The following is a 14,470-nucleotide window of genomic DNA, read 5'->3' as shown; positions in this document are numbered from 1 at the left end:
GTAAGTTTTGGATAAAATACTGTGGGGAGAAAAAACTTTTTTTCATATTGCTCTAATAGCCAAATGATGGAACTGGAACTTGAATTTTCGTGGTACTACTTGTGGGGTTTGTTTTGATAGTTTGTTTATTATAAGCTGATATATAACATAAGATGGAGAGAGTCTTGATCCTAGTGAAGGGCAGTTTTCTGGATGTGGGAAATGCTGCCTGACTTCTGCTGAGTGCTGCAGAATTCTGCTTAGGGCTCAAGCCTTGTGCAAAGTAATTGGTTTAAGATGATTTGAGATCTTTATTTTTGTGAAATAGTTTTATTAAGGAACTTTACATTCACTATTAAAAATGTCTAGTTAATAGAGCAGTTGAACATTATTAAAAAAACTAGGTTAACTCCCACAGTGGTACTTAACCACACAAATCATGAATTTCAAAGCTTTTCGTACTGCATGTTTTTTCTTGTGGGCTCTTGTTAGTATGGCTTGGCAATATTGTCTTGTTTGTAATGTAGGCTACCGTTTCCTGGATTGCAGTCTGCTATCTATCAGCATATAAGAAATCAACTAAAATAAAGTGAAATGGTACTATAGGCAATACAGATATTTCCAGACAAGATGTTGTTTGTAGGTATGGATGAAGCTAACTTATTTCAAAATATTTCTTGCTATACTTGAGAGATCCTGATAAATTGTGTGTCACTTAAGAAGTTGCCTTGGGCCCCTTCTGTATATGTTATAGTAAATGCATGTCTTGGTCTCATTCTTCAGGAGCTTGTATGATAAATATTTTTTACTAATAATAATTAAAAGAAAATCAAGTGACCTACTCCCGGAAGAATCTGACAGAAGAGCGTTTGGTTTGCTAGGGGAACTCATGCTCTCTGTCAATATTTAAGAGAACAAACTGACCTCCTGTTAAGAAATGCTCATGACCTATCAGTTAAATTTAGTCAGTGGCTTTGAAAACCCCAAGATGCTTTGACATGTGAAGACTGTATTTCTCTGGTAGTTGTAACACATGATTGATGTCAGCATGTCAACTGTTTGGATGGAAAATGATTGGTTTCCAGAAAACTTTGAGTTTCCTTACATTATTAGATGACTTTTCCCTGCTTGCATTAGTTTTGAGTATTTATTAATAAAATGTCCATTTTCTAATCTATGCTGTTATGTCTTTTAGAGATTTGTTTCCTATAATTTGAGAAATTACAAAACATAGAAAAGGAGTATCTTTGTCTCCTAATGGCTTTAGTTTGTTTTTTAACTTTTGAAATGGTAAAAATACTTCTGTATTTTAAAGTTACCAATGTGGAATTCTTCTTGTCCATAATCTCTGCCTGTAATTAGGCAGAGATAAAGAGACTGTGTTTGATTTCAAGTTTTCAGTGTTCATGTTCGCAACTTCTGTTGTTTTATGGAAGCTGCAGGGTCCCATTGTTTTGAATAATAAGCTACAGCCCTGAGAATACAGGATATGGTAGGATGCTCACTTGGTGTGAGAGCACGTAGCTGATCTATGAGTCCAAAGTTATGTGGTCTGTACCATCTTACAGACTTGATGTATCACAGCAGACCCTGGTAACTGTGGTGTGCATATGGTGGTTGTCCTCTTTTTGAGAACACTCCACTTACGCAAGTGGAAAAGGGAAAAGAGGGAAAATAAGACTTAGGAACACAGAGTGAAACATCATGGGTGGAATCATACTTTGTTTTTGATTAAACTAGATTACTTTAGCAATCTATTATTAGAAAAAAAATTGTAACAAAAGGACAGAATTTACTGCCTTTTTGTAGACCTTGTAGACCTTATGTACTAAGCTCTACACTTAGACATTTTAGTAAAACTTGGGTTAAATTACTCAACAATCATGAGATTCATTGTGATATCAGTGATCAGCTGCTATAATTTAGTATACAGCTAATTCTTGTAATTTGGAGAGTATTGTGTCATACTGAACTTTTAAGAAAGTGTGTATAAATCTCTGAGGTGATATGATCTATAAATAGAACTCTAAAAGCCATACAAGTCATCTTTTGCTCTTGATCTTAGTTTATCTGTATTGGAATGAAGAAACCCAAGTAGTTCTAAATTGCCCTGTTTATCAAGACAAATGTAGTCATTGTTTTGAGTTGGATGTCTATATTTTCATCTCTTTTTTGTACTCTTCCACTTACATATACATACCAATATCTTATCTTTCAGATAGAATTCATGATATGTTTTGCTATCATTTTCTTGCCAAATTAATAGGACTTAATATAGGATTTCTTATGAAAACAGGAATCTTTCCTTCTTCCATCCATCAGTGTCATTATATTTATAGCTAGACTTTTAATGGGAAAAGCCTGGATAAAAAGACCAAGATGAGTGAAGATAAGTCTGGTTTATAAGCACAGGCTTTAAAAGGAGGATATTTAATAAGTATGGGCAGTTACTTGTTTAGATGACACAGAATTAAATATATGGGTGGAGTATTTTGGATTATCCCTTATCACTGTTCTGGTTACATTCTCACTTTGTCTTCATGTTTCTTTAGTTTTAATACCTACTTCTTGAAGTCTTCAGGCTAAAAAAACATATCTGAACCAGATAGTGTTAATAAACACTTCCAGTAATGATAGACATGGGTAAATTGTCTGAGATTGACAAATGGCTGCTGACAGAAGATGTGAAGTGCAATGCAGGCACTTAAAATTACGAATGCAGTTTTTGACTGCTGTCCTTAACTACAAATCTCTGCTGAATGCAGACTGGATAGGGCACTGTGCTCCCTCCTCCCCCCATCTACGCTCGCCCTTCTGGTATTCTTTTGCAAATTGTGTTGGTGAGACTAAAAGAGAAGCATCCAAATCTCACAATTTTGTGTTATGTGCATATGGAAAAATTATAAAGCTCTTAAGTACCTTATTCTAGGTCACTTTCAAAACAGTTCAAGAATAGGCTTTTTCATGGTAGCTACTGTTCGATTTTTGTGCATGGTATCTTTCTCAGCACTGAATGGGAAGGAAGAGATCAAAAAGCCCTTGTCTGTAAGGTCTCTTGTGGTGAGGCTGCATTATTTAAAAACTTAGGAACATATTAAAAGGCTAAGTCAGGGAAAAGCTGCATTTTCTGGAACCGTATATGCTGCTTATTAAGATTAATTAAAAAATATGAGGAGATGCACCTACAGGTAACTATTACTAATTTGTGCTTAAGTACACATACACATCATTTGTACATTGATTAGGTAAAGCATTTCTTTTCTAAATCAGACTGTAAATTAACAATGCAGTCCCTTCACATAAATAAACTTGCTTTCATCTTGCATTGATTTATGGATCAACTTCAGCTCTGTTACATGCTGAGAACCTTTTACTCCAAGCTCATTTCATCATGGGTTTATCTCCCCTTTGTTTTGTACCTGCCTTGCATAAATGTTTTGTGATTCCTTTTGATATGTTGCTCCTAATGAAAATAATTCTGGTCTGGAAGCTTTACGGGGCAAATGGATTATTTAGTATCTTTAATGGTCTAAACAAGGAATAATAAATTGAGAATGAAAAATTTTTCTTATGGTGTATAATGATTATGGCCCCTGTTCTTAAAACTGGGGTACTTCTGAATTCTATAGCTGGAGAGCCCAGTTAAACTTAACAGTGCCTGGACGCACTTATTAGAAAGCTGCATTACAAATGCATTTTCCATTTGCCAGAGGAATAAGTTAATGAATGGGAATTTTGTAAGTCACTGGCTATTTCTCTCAAATGCTGTATTATGGTCAAGAGCCTCTTGCTTTACTTGGATCTGCAGTTGTTCAAAGAGCGGCTTGTTACAGCGAGCTGGTCAGTGCAACTAGGAATGTTTTACCTTGCATTTTTATTTTTAATTTCACTGTAACTGAGGGAAAAGTGAGACCTAATTGAGCATGGATGGAGCAGATAGACTTGAATAAACAATTAGTTTTCTGAGGCCTCCAATGCAACAGAGTAAATGAAACCTTTATAGGTAGCCTAGGAGCTCATTGGTGAATGTGAATAGAAATAGATTTTATAAAGAACTAAACTGCTCTCACTTCATTAGTATTCATGGTATAACAACAAAAAACCCCCCTCTCCTTCCAGAGTTATATATTCTGCTCCTGATATATATATTTTTTGTGAGCCGAATGATGGTGGTGTCAACAGCTGATGAAGATAAATAGGTCTTTTTTCTTATGTACTTTTTTTTTGTAATTGAAAGTGACTTTGAAGGTAAGTTTTACTAAATTTTTATCCCCCTAGTTAAACATCTAGCAGAGAAATCTCTCTCAAAAATCAGTTTGTATGAGCAGCAGTGTTGAAAATGTTTGAAGTGTGCGTGTGGATGCCTGCACATGAACGGAGTATAAATACATATTTCTGTGCATTTGTCATGGCTTTCTTGTGCTGTAAAAGGGATCATTAAAATAATTAAGGGTGAAGATTTTGCCTGTGGTGTCTTAAAAATCAAAGTCCTTTCCATTTTCTGCATAGCTAATTTCTCCTTTCATTGAGAAATTAAAAAAAATTCAGTATGGCTAGTTTGATATTTTTCTCTACAGCAGAGAGCACAGCGTATAGCATTCCTAATGTTATGAATAAATACGCTCATGATAGCAGGGAAATGAATACGACCGTAGGATATTAAAGAATAAAAATCTCTGTCAAAAAAAAAGAAGAGGTTTTATGCAAGGGGAAATAAGAAGACATTACTTTAGGTCACTTAATGTGTTTGTAGTGATAGGCGCTGTTGATAACTTTCGCTTAAGCTTGTTGACATTTCTAGTGTTTCTGCTGCAAACTTGGTTGCCTTTGTCAGCTTTTGGCTATTACGAATGGGGAAGGTGGTGAAGCGAACCCAGCGCCCGAAGCGTGCGTTTTGCAGGGGGAAGCACTGATTCTGCAGCAGTGGTCTCCGAGATGCTCCCGTGGGTCCTGCGGGGTGAGCGGTGCCGCCTGGCCTCCCTTTCCTGCAGCGGCAGCTTCGGGCGCCAGCAGGGCCCGGGCGGCGGGGCCGGGCTCAGCGCGGCGCCCGGCAGGGCTGTGGCTGTGGCTGTGGCTGTGGCTGTGGCTGTGGCCGCCGCCACGTACACGCTCAGCTCCCAGAGCCACGGCTGCAGCGAGCTGGGGCCGCTGCCCTGTCTGCTCCTTCCTTAACGTTTGGGTGCGTGGGTGGCGAATTCTCTTTTTTTAACACCACAAGTATGTGGTTTTTAAACTGTTGCGTCTTTTTTCCAAACAAATGAGGCTTCCAACCCCCTCGCAGCTGTCCCGCGGGGCTGAATGGTTGCGTTATTTCCCCCGGTTTTGTCTGCGGCTGGAGGCTGGGGTGTTGGAGCAGCTTTCTGCCAGCTCTGCCCTGCTGCCTGCCTGTTAGTGGCCGAGCCTTCGCGGGCGGGAGGCGGCTGTGGCAGTGGTCACCAATAGCAAATTTCAACACCTCCAAGCGCTTTCTCCTGCCACGACGGAGAGGAGAAAGCTCGCCAGCAGGACAGGACGGGAAGGGAAGGGAATATCCTTCCTGCCGAAGCGCCGTGGCACCGGCCGCTGCGCAGCTGGGCAGTGCCGGGCGCTTTCTGTTGATCCCTCGTCGGCTCTGGAGGCGAAGGTGAAATTGCAGCACGTTTCCGGCGTTCATTTGGGCGCTTGGCGGGGCTGTACCTTGTACCTCTGACAGAAAGGAGGGTTTTTCCTCGGCTGATACGTTTATGACGGAGCTGGGTGAGCTGGACAGAAGAGCTAAGCTCTGTGCTCTGCTCTTGAGGTTTTTGGACTAAATTAAATTCCCGTACAGAACCCGGCGTCTCCGGGCCGCTCCCTCTGCGCCCCCCCGGGGGGCCTAGCCGCCAGAGCTGCTGCACTTTGACACTGGCTGGCAGCTCGCAGATGACCTTACGATTTATCTCCCCTTCCAAGAGCGTTGGCTTGCCTCCACAGTTTTCCTTAAGTCGAAACTGAAGTTTTTCCTTTCTCCCCTCCCCCCCCCCCCCAAGAAGCAAGTGCCTTTGTACATCATGTGCATTCTTGAGATTGAAGACGACCCGTATGAGTGTGGGATTAAAAGAAAAAAACAACCAAGAAGAAGTCTTGATACTACCAGCCTGTAAAATATCCTCTGTGATTCGATTTAGCCAGGTTTAGAGCTATGTTTTATATAAATTTAGTTAAAACTACATTGTGTTTTTTGGCTCTCATTGTAGGGCCTAACAAGAGATCTGCGGATACTGCTGTTTGTTAAACTTTTGAGTATTTATTAGGGTTGTGTGGGTAAATCCAAGGAGCCTTAGGGCCGGCTGGGCTGTCGGGAGGAGCACCGTTGGCGCCCCTGCTGCCGCAGCTCTCCCCGTGCGCTGGGAGAGCCGTGAGCGGTCCGGCTGCCGCGTGCCCGGATCCTGCACCCGGGAGCCTTTCACGAGCGGAACGGACCTGTCACGCTGCAGCAGGGCTGTTCCCTCTTAGCCAACATCAACTACTAATTGGCTCCGAGGGTGTCGTACATGCATATTTATAGGCCAGGTTTTGGCCTTGTAGAACGCTGTGAAGGCTGCGTTTCATTTTCGGTGCAACCATGTGCAAATATGTTTGTGAAAAAACACTGAATGTAAGCTGACTTTTAAACTTAGCTATGATTCTTGCTATTCCTCTGGGTTTCTCTTTTTTTTAATTAACCAAAGGTCAGACTTGATTCCAAGAAAAATGCAGCTATTTTAAAGGCAAATTTGCATTTACCCACTTGAAGTGGGTAGTAAGATAAAGTAGCTGCATCTCTAGTGATCCTTAGCAGAATGTTTAAAATATTTCTGTACTGCCTGTGACATGATAGCTAAGAATGTGTGTTTATATATTTAGAAGAAGGGCATAAGCTTTGTTTGCCGATTCTGGTTATTTGTACATCAGCAAATATTCTGCATAATAAATTAGACAATTTTGAATAGCAACTTTAGTTTTCAGTCTTGTGTGTATATGTGTAGGATTAAAAATCCATAAATAAAATGGTTAGTGATGCTTTGTGAATAAGAGTCCATGTCCTTCAGGCTTTAATGCATTTCTCCTCTACTTTGCTAAGGACATGTTTGCAGCATTGGCTGCAGGGGGTGTTAATATGTAAATTGAGAGTTGCTGTACAAATGATTATTCAAAGCAAATTATAATTTGACTATAAACAAGACACCTTTTGTGCCTTTTACCCTTTTCCTTCAACAGTGGGTGCAGAACCTGATTTATTTTCTCTCTGTACAGTAGTGATGAGCTGGTGTTGCTGTCTTAACAAAGAAACCACAAAGGTTACTGTGTGTGGTGGGATAGCTGAAAGGTTGGTTTTGTCAAGAAAAATGACAAATGTCATTCAGCTAGAGAGCTAGTGAGGTGTCCCAGCCCAGGGTCCCCTGCCTGTCAGGAGACCCTTCCTATGGAGGGAGGATGGGAAGGCAATGCCAAATCTGAGAAATGCGAGATGAACGATTATCTTCCTACTGACCTACAGAAGGTGGGGTGCAGCTGGGGAAGAAAACCTGTGCTTGTTTTCAAGGAAGTGTGGTAGGAAAGGGGCAAGAAATGGTATCTTTCCTTGTCCGATGACATCAGTGTGGCTGGGTGAGATATTCTCTTTATTGTCTCTTCCCCTTCATTATCCTTGGTGTTTTGGAAGTGGTGCTAATTTTTGGAAAAGTGTTTCCCTTTATCTGTGCGAAATTAGTTTATTCATGATTCTCTGCTCTGCAAAGCAGAGGCTGCTCTAAGAGCTGTGGATATCCAGAATAATTGCCCAGTTCTCTGAACTCTCCTCAGAATTGAGATGGATTAATATTGCTGGTGGGCAAAGGGAATGTTGAATATTCCAACCATCCATTGATTTAATTGGGACTGCAAGCAGTTTCATTCGGCTGTGCTGCCTGTACAAGCTGGCAGATATTCCTCCCTGTCCCCATGTGATCCCTGCTCGGATTTCATGCCCAAATTGGATCCTTCAAAAGTTGATGGTATAACTACATGCTGTGGAGCTGCTCCTCACAGAGCTGAGTTACTGCATCGTGCCTGTCAGAAATTTGTTTGCACCTGTGCTTGTGAAATTGCAGTAAGACCGACCTCTCGGGTGCCTACAACAGTGTTACAGCATCTCCTCTGTAATGCTAATTTGGCTCTACTGAATTCTAATGAGGCATCTGAAGTAACTAAAGTGCAGTGGATTCTTAATTGGCTAAAATTTGTCTTATGAATCCCAAGATGCCTGTGTTTTTTGGAAGATGAGATGATCCTATCCATTAATAGGATCATGTTCAGTGTTGCTCTCTGTGTCAATGCAGCTCATCAAAACTCGTATATCTGGGCCAAAATTAATTGCATTTAGGGAGAGAGAATAGTTTAAGAGATAGCAACATGCTTCTCCATGCCTAGTTGAAATAGGTTTGTACAGTTTGCTTCAAAAAAGCCCTTTGCTGGGGCTGTTAAATTTTGGTGTCTGTGCTTAAAATGCTCCCAAAGGAGCCAGACAGAGCCCAGTGTAAAAGGGAGGAGATGGGCTGTTTTATGTTCCTAGCAGTCTGCTTTGCTGCAAAGTCAGTTGCTCTTGAACTAGTGGTAGGTTTTGACTGGCCTCAGAAGGATGCTTGGTTCTCACACTGCCAAGACCTGGAGGTACAAGAGACAGGAGTAGTTTGGTAGGATTGTGAAGTTATGCTCTGCCTAAGCATTTAACTTTATAAAGATCAGAATGCTTACTGGATAATTTAATATCTTTTTGATATCAAGTAGGCTCCTATGCATTTTGTCTGCCTGACACTTCAATGTGATACTTTCCATTCTCACCTCTTTTAACATTTGGATAGGTATGATGTGATTTGGCATGTTTGATTCTAAAATGCTTGTTAGTAGAATGTTATTTTGGGACTTCTGGTTGATAATGAAGAAAACAATCTAAGCAGTGAAAGTATGCTGGGTATTTTTCACTTTCAATGCATTATATGTAACAGTTTTCAGGTGATACTTGTTTTGGATTGATGCCTGACTGGGGGAGGCTTGATATGGGTTGACAGCACACAGCCTTTTTATGGAAACTTAGGATTTAATGTGTGTGTAAGACATGACCTGATGTATAGTGAGTTTTGCAATATTCAAGAGGAACAAATTAAAATGCCTTAACAGAACATTTCTATTCATATTTTTAAGACAGAATGCTGTACTTTCCTGTTTTTGTGGGAAATCAGAATATTGTCTATGGAGAGATTAAGGGAGGTGGGGGGCAAAGTATTTTGGACAATAAAACAATAGTGGATATTTCAACAGAAGGTGGAGCTGAACAGATGAGTTTAAATTCTTATTACAATTTCACTTTTATTGGAACAAAACTGTTGCAACAAATCTCAGCTGTTTAGAATAGCTTATTTTTATTTCCCTGGTGTTATCAGTGTGATTATATTATCTTAGCTTCATTCATGTTCTTGTACCATGAATTTCCTCTCCTGAAATCTATTGTTTTTTTTCTGGCTGCCTCACAACTGATTATGAGCTCAGATGAAGAGTCTAAACATTCATACTAGGTCTTATTTTGAACTGGTTGCGATGCCCTAAATTTTCATAAGGACATGTGGGCTGTCATACATGATGTGACTACTTGATGATATAATTATCAAACAGGGAATTCATTCCAGCTGTAGAATAAATACACCATGGTAGACAGCTGGATTTAATGCTACTGAGATTTTTCAAAACATGAAGATAATCCTTCTTGCTGAAAAGGTGAGCCGTTAAGAGTCCATGGCTAGTATAGTGGGAGAATAGTTTCCTTTAGAAGAATGTAGTTGGTTCTATTCATACAGAAAATGAATAGCATATATATATGTGTGTGTATGTGTATATATGTGTGTGTGTGTATGTATGTGTATGTATGTGTATATATATATATATATAAAGTTTGAGGACAAACTGATTCTGTCCTGATTCCCTGGATAAAGTTCCTGTAGAATTGGCAGAGGTTGTCACTCCATTTCCATCCGTATTTGTATAGAATCTTTAAGTTTATGCATAAATGTCTGTCATAGGGATATTTTAATTCTATTCCTTTTTGTAGGTGGGAGGGGGGATAGGGTTTTGTGAAAGATGTTACATCTGCTAAATTTTACAGTGCTTCTATAAGAGATTCATCATATCTGCAATATAATCAGGCAGGTTTGTTTTAATGAATTTGAAGAAATGAGTGTTGTGGAACAGTATATGTTAGTTAGCTTGGAGTTTGCCATGTGTTTTCTGTCTCAAAATGCCTTTGTCGGAAAGGAATTATTCAGTATTTAACACTGGGAATGTTTTTACTTAAGTTACTATCCATGCACTTGTGAATATTAACAGCAAAGACTAGTGGTGAGATATGTGTATTGATTTAAAAATACATCTCTAACCATTCTATAGAAACTCAATGGCTAACTTAGCTGCCTTGGTGTTAGAGATATAGGACAATCAAATACACTTGTTTTCATATACCGTCTTACCTGTTATGAGTCTTACATTGTAATTTGCAAGCAAAAATTATGAAGCAACTTCTCAAAGTTTCTCATAGTCTCCTTCCCCCTGCCCCACAATTCTATAGACAAATGGAAAAAATGTCTTCCATTTTTCCATCACTCCTCCTTGAGTCACTAACATCTCTTTAAAACGGTGTGGAGAGGAGAGGTGTATGCTTGCAGTGTGAGTACTGTCAAAAGACAATGGGCAGAGTATGTGATAGCCAAAAAATCAAAATATTATATGGATGTCTGTTCCTTGGAAACTGCCTGCAGGGATACAGCTACTGTATTTCTGGCAACTTGCTGTCAAGCAAGTTTCAATAAAGAAAAAGTGTGACCAACAAACCCCTGTTTTTTCTGTTGTGCTTGTATGCCGTCCAACATTGAAGCACATCCAAGTATCTAATAAGGATGTAAGTACGATGTAAATATCAGTAGGGTGATGACTGGCTGGGCAGGAGTGTTTGTGCTGAGGAGAAGCAGCTTGAGTATAATTATTTAAAATATTCCTGGTATTATTCAATACCAGGAATACCAATTCAATATTATTCAATTATTCAATTATTCAAACAAGAAAAAAACCCCCAAGATACTTGCTTTGACCTCGTCTTGGGGACAGCAATGTACACTCTGTACCTGATCAGACACGTAACCTGAACTTCTCAAAGTATTCCATTTTTCAGGAAGTCTTTCAAATGAGCATTAAGAAGTTTGAACAGATCTTGCTATTACTATTTCTTTAAACTTGTGATAATCCTGTCACTGAACAGTAGTAGTGTCATTTTGGCTGAATTAACCATTTCGTGCAATTTGAATGTGTGCTGTGCTATACCTCTTCAGAATCGGCTGAGTGTTTCAAGAAAGCAAGACTTATAAAAATATTCTCTGTTGGTTTTACTTAGACAGACGTGAACGCTTTACCTGGCAGGAAGGGAAAGCTGTTCTGCTGAGGACAGAAAGCCTTTTCATTTGCTGCATAGGCTTTTGCTTGAATTGGAGTCTGAATTCTGCCTCAAAAGCCCCTTGGGGTCAAACTGGTGGTTTGTGTAGCCTACTAGTCTGTCTTTTGAGAGTGATGCACCATGTTATTTAGGGAGAGCTTGCAACCCTGGCTGCTTTCCAAAATCCATTTCCCTCACATTTTCCTAGCATCCAGAGTTACTGTACTGAGGCTGTTAAAGGATATGTCCCTGTAGGTTCTTCTCTGCCTACTACATCACCGCTTGCAATGTACACACTCCCTTCCAATATATACTGCACATGTTGTAATTCTTATTTTGCCCTTTGGAAGGAAAGTAAGATTTCTGAGAGTTTCCAGAAACGTTTTGCTCACCTAAGTGTATTTGCTTTCCTTAAAGCAGTAGTTGGCCAACAACAGGAAGTTACATCTTGTATTTCCATATTCTCTCTTTGTAGTGCTAGACCGTGTTAATGTCTTTTAGTTGCGTTTGCTTCATGTGGTGAGATATGCTTCTCTACAACCAGCTGAAACACAGTTGACAAGTAAGTGTAGTCTACTATGTTGAATTGGACTCTTCCTATACTAAAATAAACTCCTGTCCCCAAGAAACTTTTAGCAGTGAAACCTGATATTGATGTGATATTTTGGTCTCTAATTTGTCATGTGCAAGAATACTTATTTTTGTTTTGTTATCCCCAAATAGTAGAATCATGGCTCCCTTCAACAGAATCTGAATTTCAGCCTGTTGTCTTTAAAAACGCAAAACTGGAAAAACACAAGAGTGAAATGCTGCTTCTTATGTCAAAGAAGCTTACGTGTGAACTTCCAAATTGAGAACGTCAGTGTTGAAAAATGTTTGTTGGAAGGATGTCTCCCCTCTTTCCCCTCCCTTTCCTTTCTCCGCAGTCTTGTTGCGGAGATTCTCCATGCTGGGGACCTCTGGCGAGGTTGGTTCGCATGGTGCCCAGGTGACTTGCTCGGGGTTGCCAGCTTTGTCCCGGGCGGCCCAGGCCCGCTGCCTGGCCAGGGAGGCCTTGCTGGCCGCCCCCGCGCAGGCGCTGAAAGGCGCTGCTGTCGCCGAGAGTTCCTGCGCTGAAATCTATCAAACGGGAGAATTCGGTCGTGGTGGAGTCACTTAGCAACAAGGAGGTAGCGTTAACGTGAGAGAGCGTTAGCTGGGTGTTTCTGTTAAAATGGTGAGCTAGGGGGTTGGTATCTAAACTGTCATTTAGCTTTCAAAAATAATACTGGCTGGCTATGTGGACAGCGTAATAGCATCTTAAGTATGAAGTGAGGACCTGGACAGTAGCGGGCTGCTCTGTACTATACCTATATTTCACAGTTTCCTTTGAAATCGTGTGTGCTTTAATGAGAGCTGCAAGAGGAGCACAGCTCAGTTGTAAATAGTGAATTTTGTAAGCAAGCTGTACGTCATGAATACACAAATCTTTATTCACTGTAGGTGGGAGATGCTAATTCTGTTACATTTTGTCTAGGCTTAAGTGTTAATATGCAGGGAGCTTCATGATATTAGTAGAAATTTTTTTCTGTTTAAATCTTTGAACCTTAAGCAAGAAAAAGGAGATTTAATATACAGTCAGTTACTTTGAAGTGTGAACTGGTTTTAACAAAGCGTGTGAATTTCTGACTAACTCACCTAATGCCTTGATCAGATCGCGTCATTCTCAGGTGCTTGGAATCATCCTGCACCCAGCCTTGAGCGGTCATTGCTGGCTGTCAGTCAGTGAATAATTTTGAGTTACTTAAGAAGTTTTGAGTATTCAGTTAGTAGACTTCTCAAACATTCTCAAAATATGTTTCTTCATCAGAAGCTGGTAGGCAAATGCATTACCTTTCTGCCTGCTGCTGGCAATCGTTTCCTTTTTAACATCACTGATTTGTAAATTCATCTCATGAGGTATCTTATCTCTTGGAGTCATTTGTGAATCTTGCACTTGTGCGTGATAAATGGTAGCAATGCTTAATATTCTGTGTGACCCCCAAACCTCCTGATTTAGGAAATCACTATAGGCATGTGCTCTGTGTTAATGAGTCACCTGAGTGTCTGTCTTGAATGGGAATGAGTCTTAATATGCTCAAGAAGCAGATTCAGAAACCACTGTGTTTCCTGGTATTTTTAGAAGTGTGTACCTGCAAAACACTTCTAATAAGCTTCAGGTTTCTGGTTTTTTTTAACAGTAAATATCCTGAAATATTAAACACGAAGGAAACTGTGAAATCATGGAATTTAAAATACATTGTACTGTGTGCAATACTTTGCTGTGGAATTAAGTAAAAATGGACTTGACTGTGCATCTTTGGTTGTAGTGACCTTGACCCCTTTCTGAGGACAGAGAGGGTCAAGCAGTCGGGTGTGCTACTGACTCAGAGATTGCCTGAGACGTCTCGGTGCGTGAACTGTCAAAATCTTAGAAGCTTTGTTGTTGTACTTGACTTCATACAAAAGTGTCGTAAGAACTAAGGCTTAAACATTATAGAAAACAAAAACTAGAGTGGTTTGCAGAATAGTTGCACTATATGACTGCACCAGTTTGGTTCAAGGAGAAGGGTACTTGTAAAACTTTTTCCAGTTTGCTTTCTCACATTCCTACTCTTTTCCCCTTTGCCTTTATTTGCTCACTTGTTTTTATTTTGTTTCTCTAAAGTTAATCAAGTATCAAGACTTTAAATATAATGTCAAAACCAGAGAGCTGAAACTTTGTGTACAAATGATGAAAGGAACAGAATTTGAGGGATGAGGATTTGTATTCACACTTGAAGTCAGTGTGAATGAATGCCAGTTCTGTAAACAGAATAATTTAAAAATAGATTTTTTTTTTTAATTTTTACACTGATGTAGATAAATCTTTTTTATTTAGGTGTTTCCCTAGACTGTGTAGTGAGTGGTGTTTTGTTGAATATACAGTGCCATCTAGTGACTGCTTACATAAAGCTGTGCACAAATCGCCCAGGAAAATCTTTGGCAAAAAGCAGATCACATAGGTTGCAAGGTCAGGTG

At 39.8% G+C, this 14,470-nt stretch overlaps 1 protein-coding gene across 1 annotated transcript in view; it reads left to right on the top strand.

Moving 5' to 3' along the window:
* LOC106485819 (microtubule-associated serine/threonine-protein kinase 4-like) overlaps positions 1 to 14,470 on the top strand; it is a 137,262-nt gene that overhangs the window by 47,650 nt on the left and 75,142 nt on the right. The gene's annotated exons all lie outside the window — the stretch shown is intronic.

The sequence above is a fragment of the Apteryx mantelli genome, chromosome Z (assembly GCF_036417845.1).
Source record: "Apteryx mantelli isolate bAptMan1 chromosome Z, bAptMan1.hap1, whole genome shotgun sequence".
Taxonomy (NCBI): Eukaryota; Metazoa; Chordata; class Aves; order Apterygiformes; family Apterygidae; genus Apteryx; species Apteryx mantelli.
The sequence above is the reverse complement of the archived record's forward strand: the minus strand, read 5'-3'. Positions and strand labels throughout refer to the sequence as shown.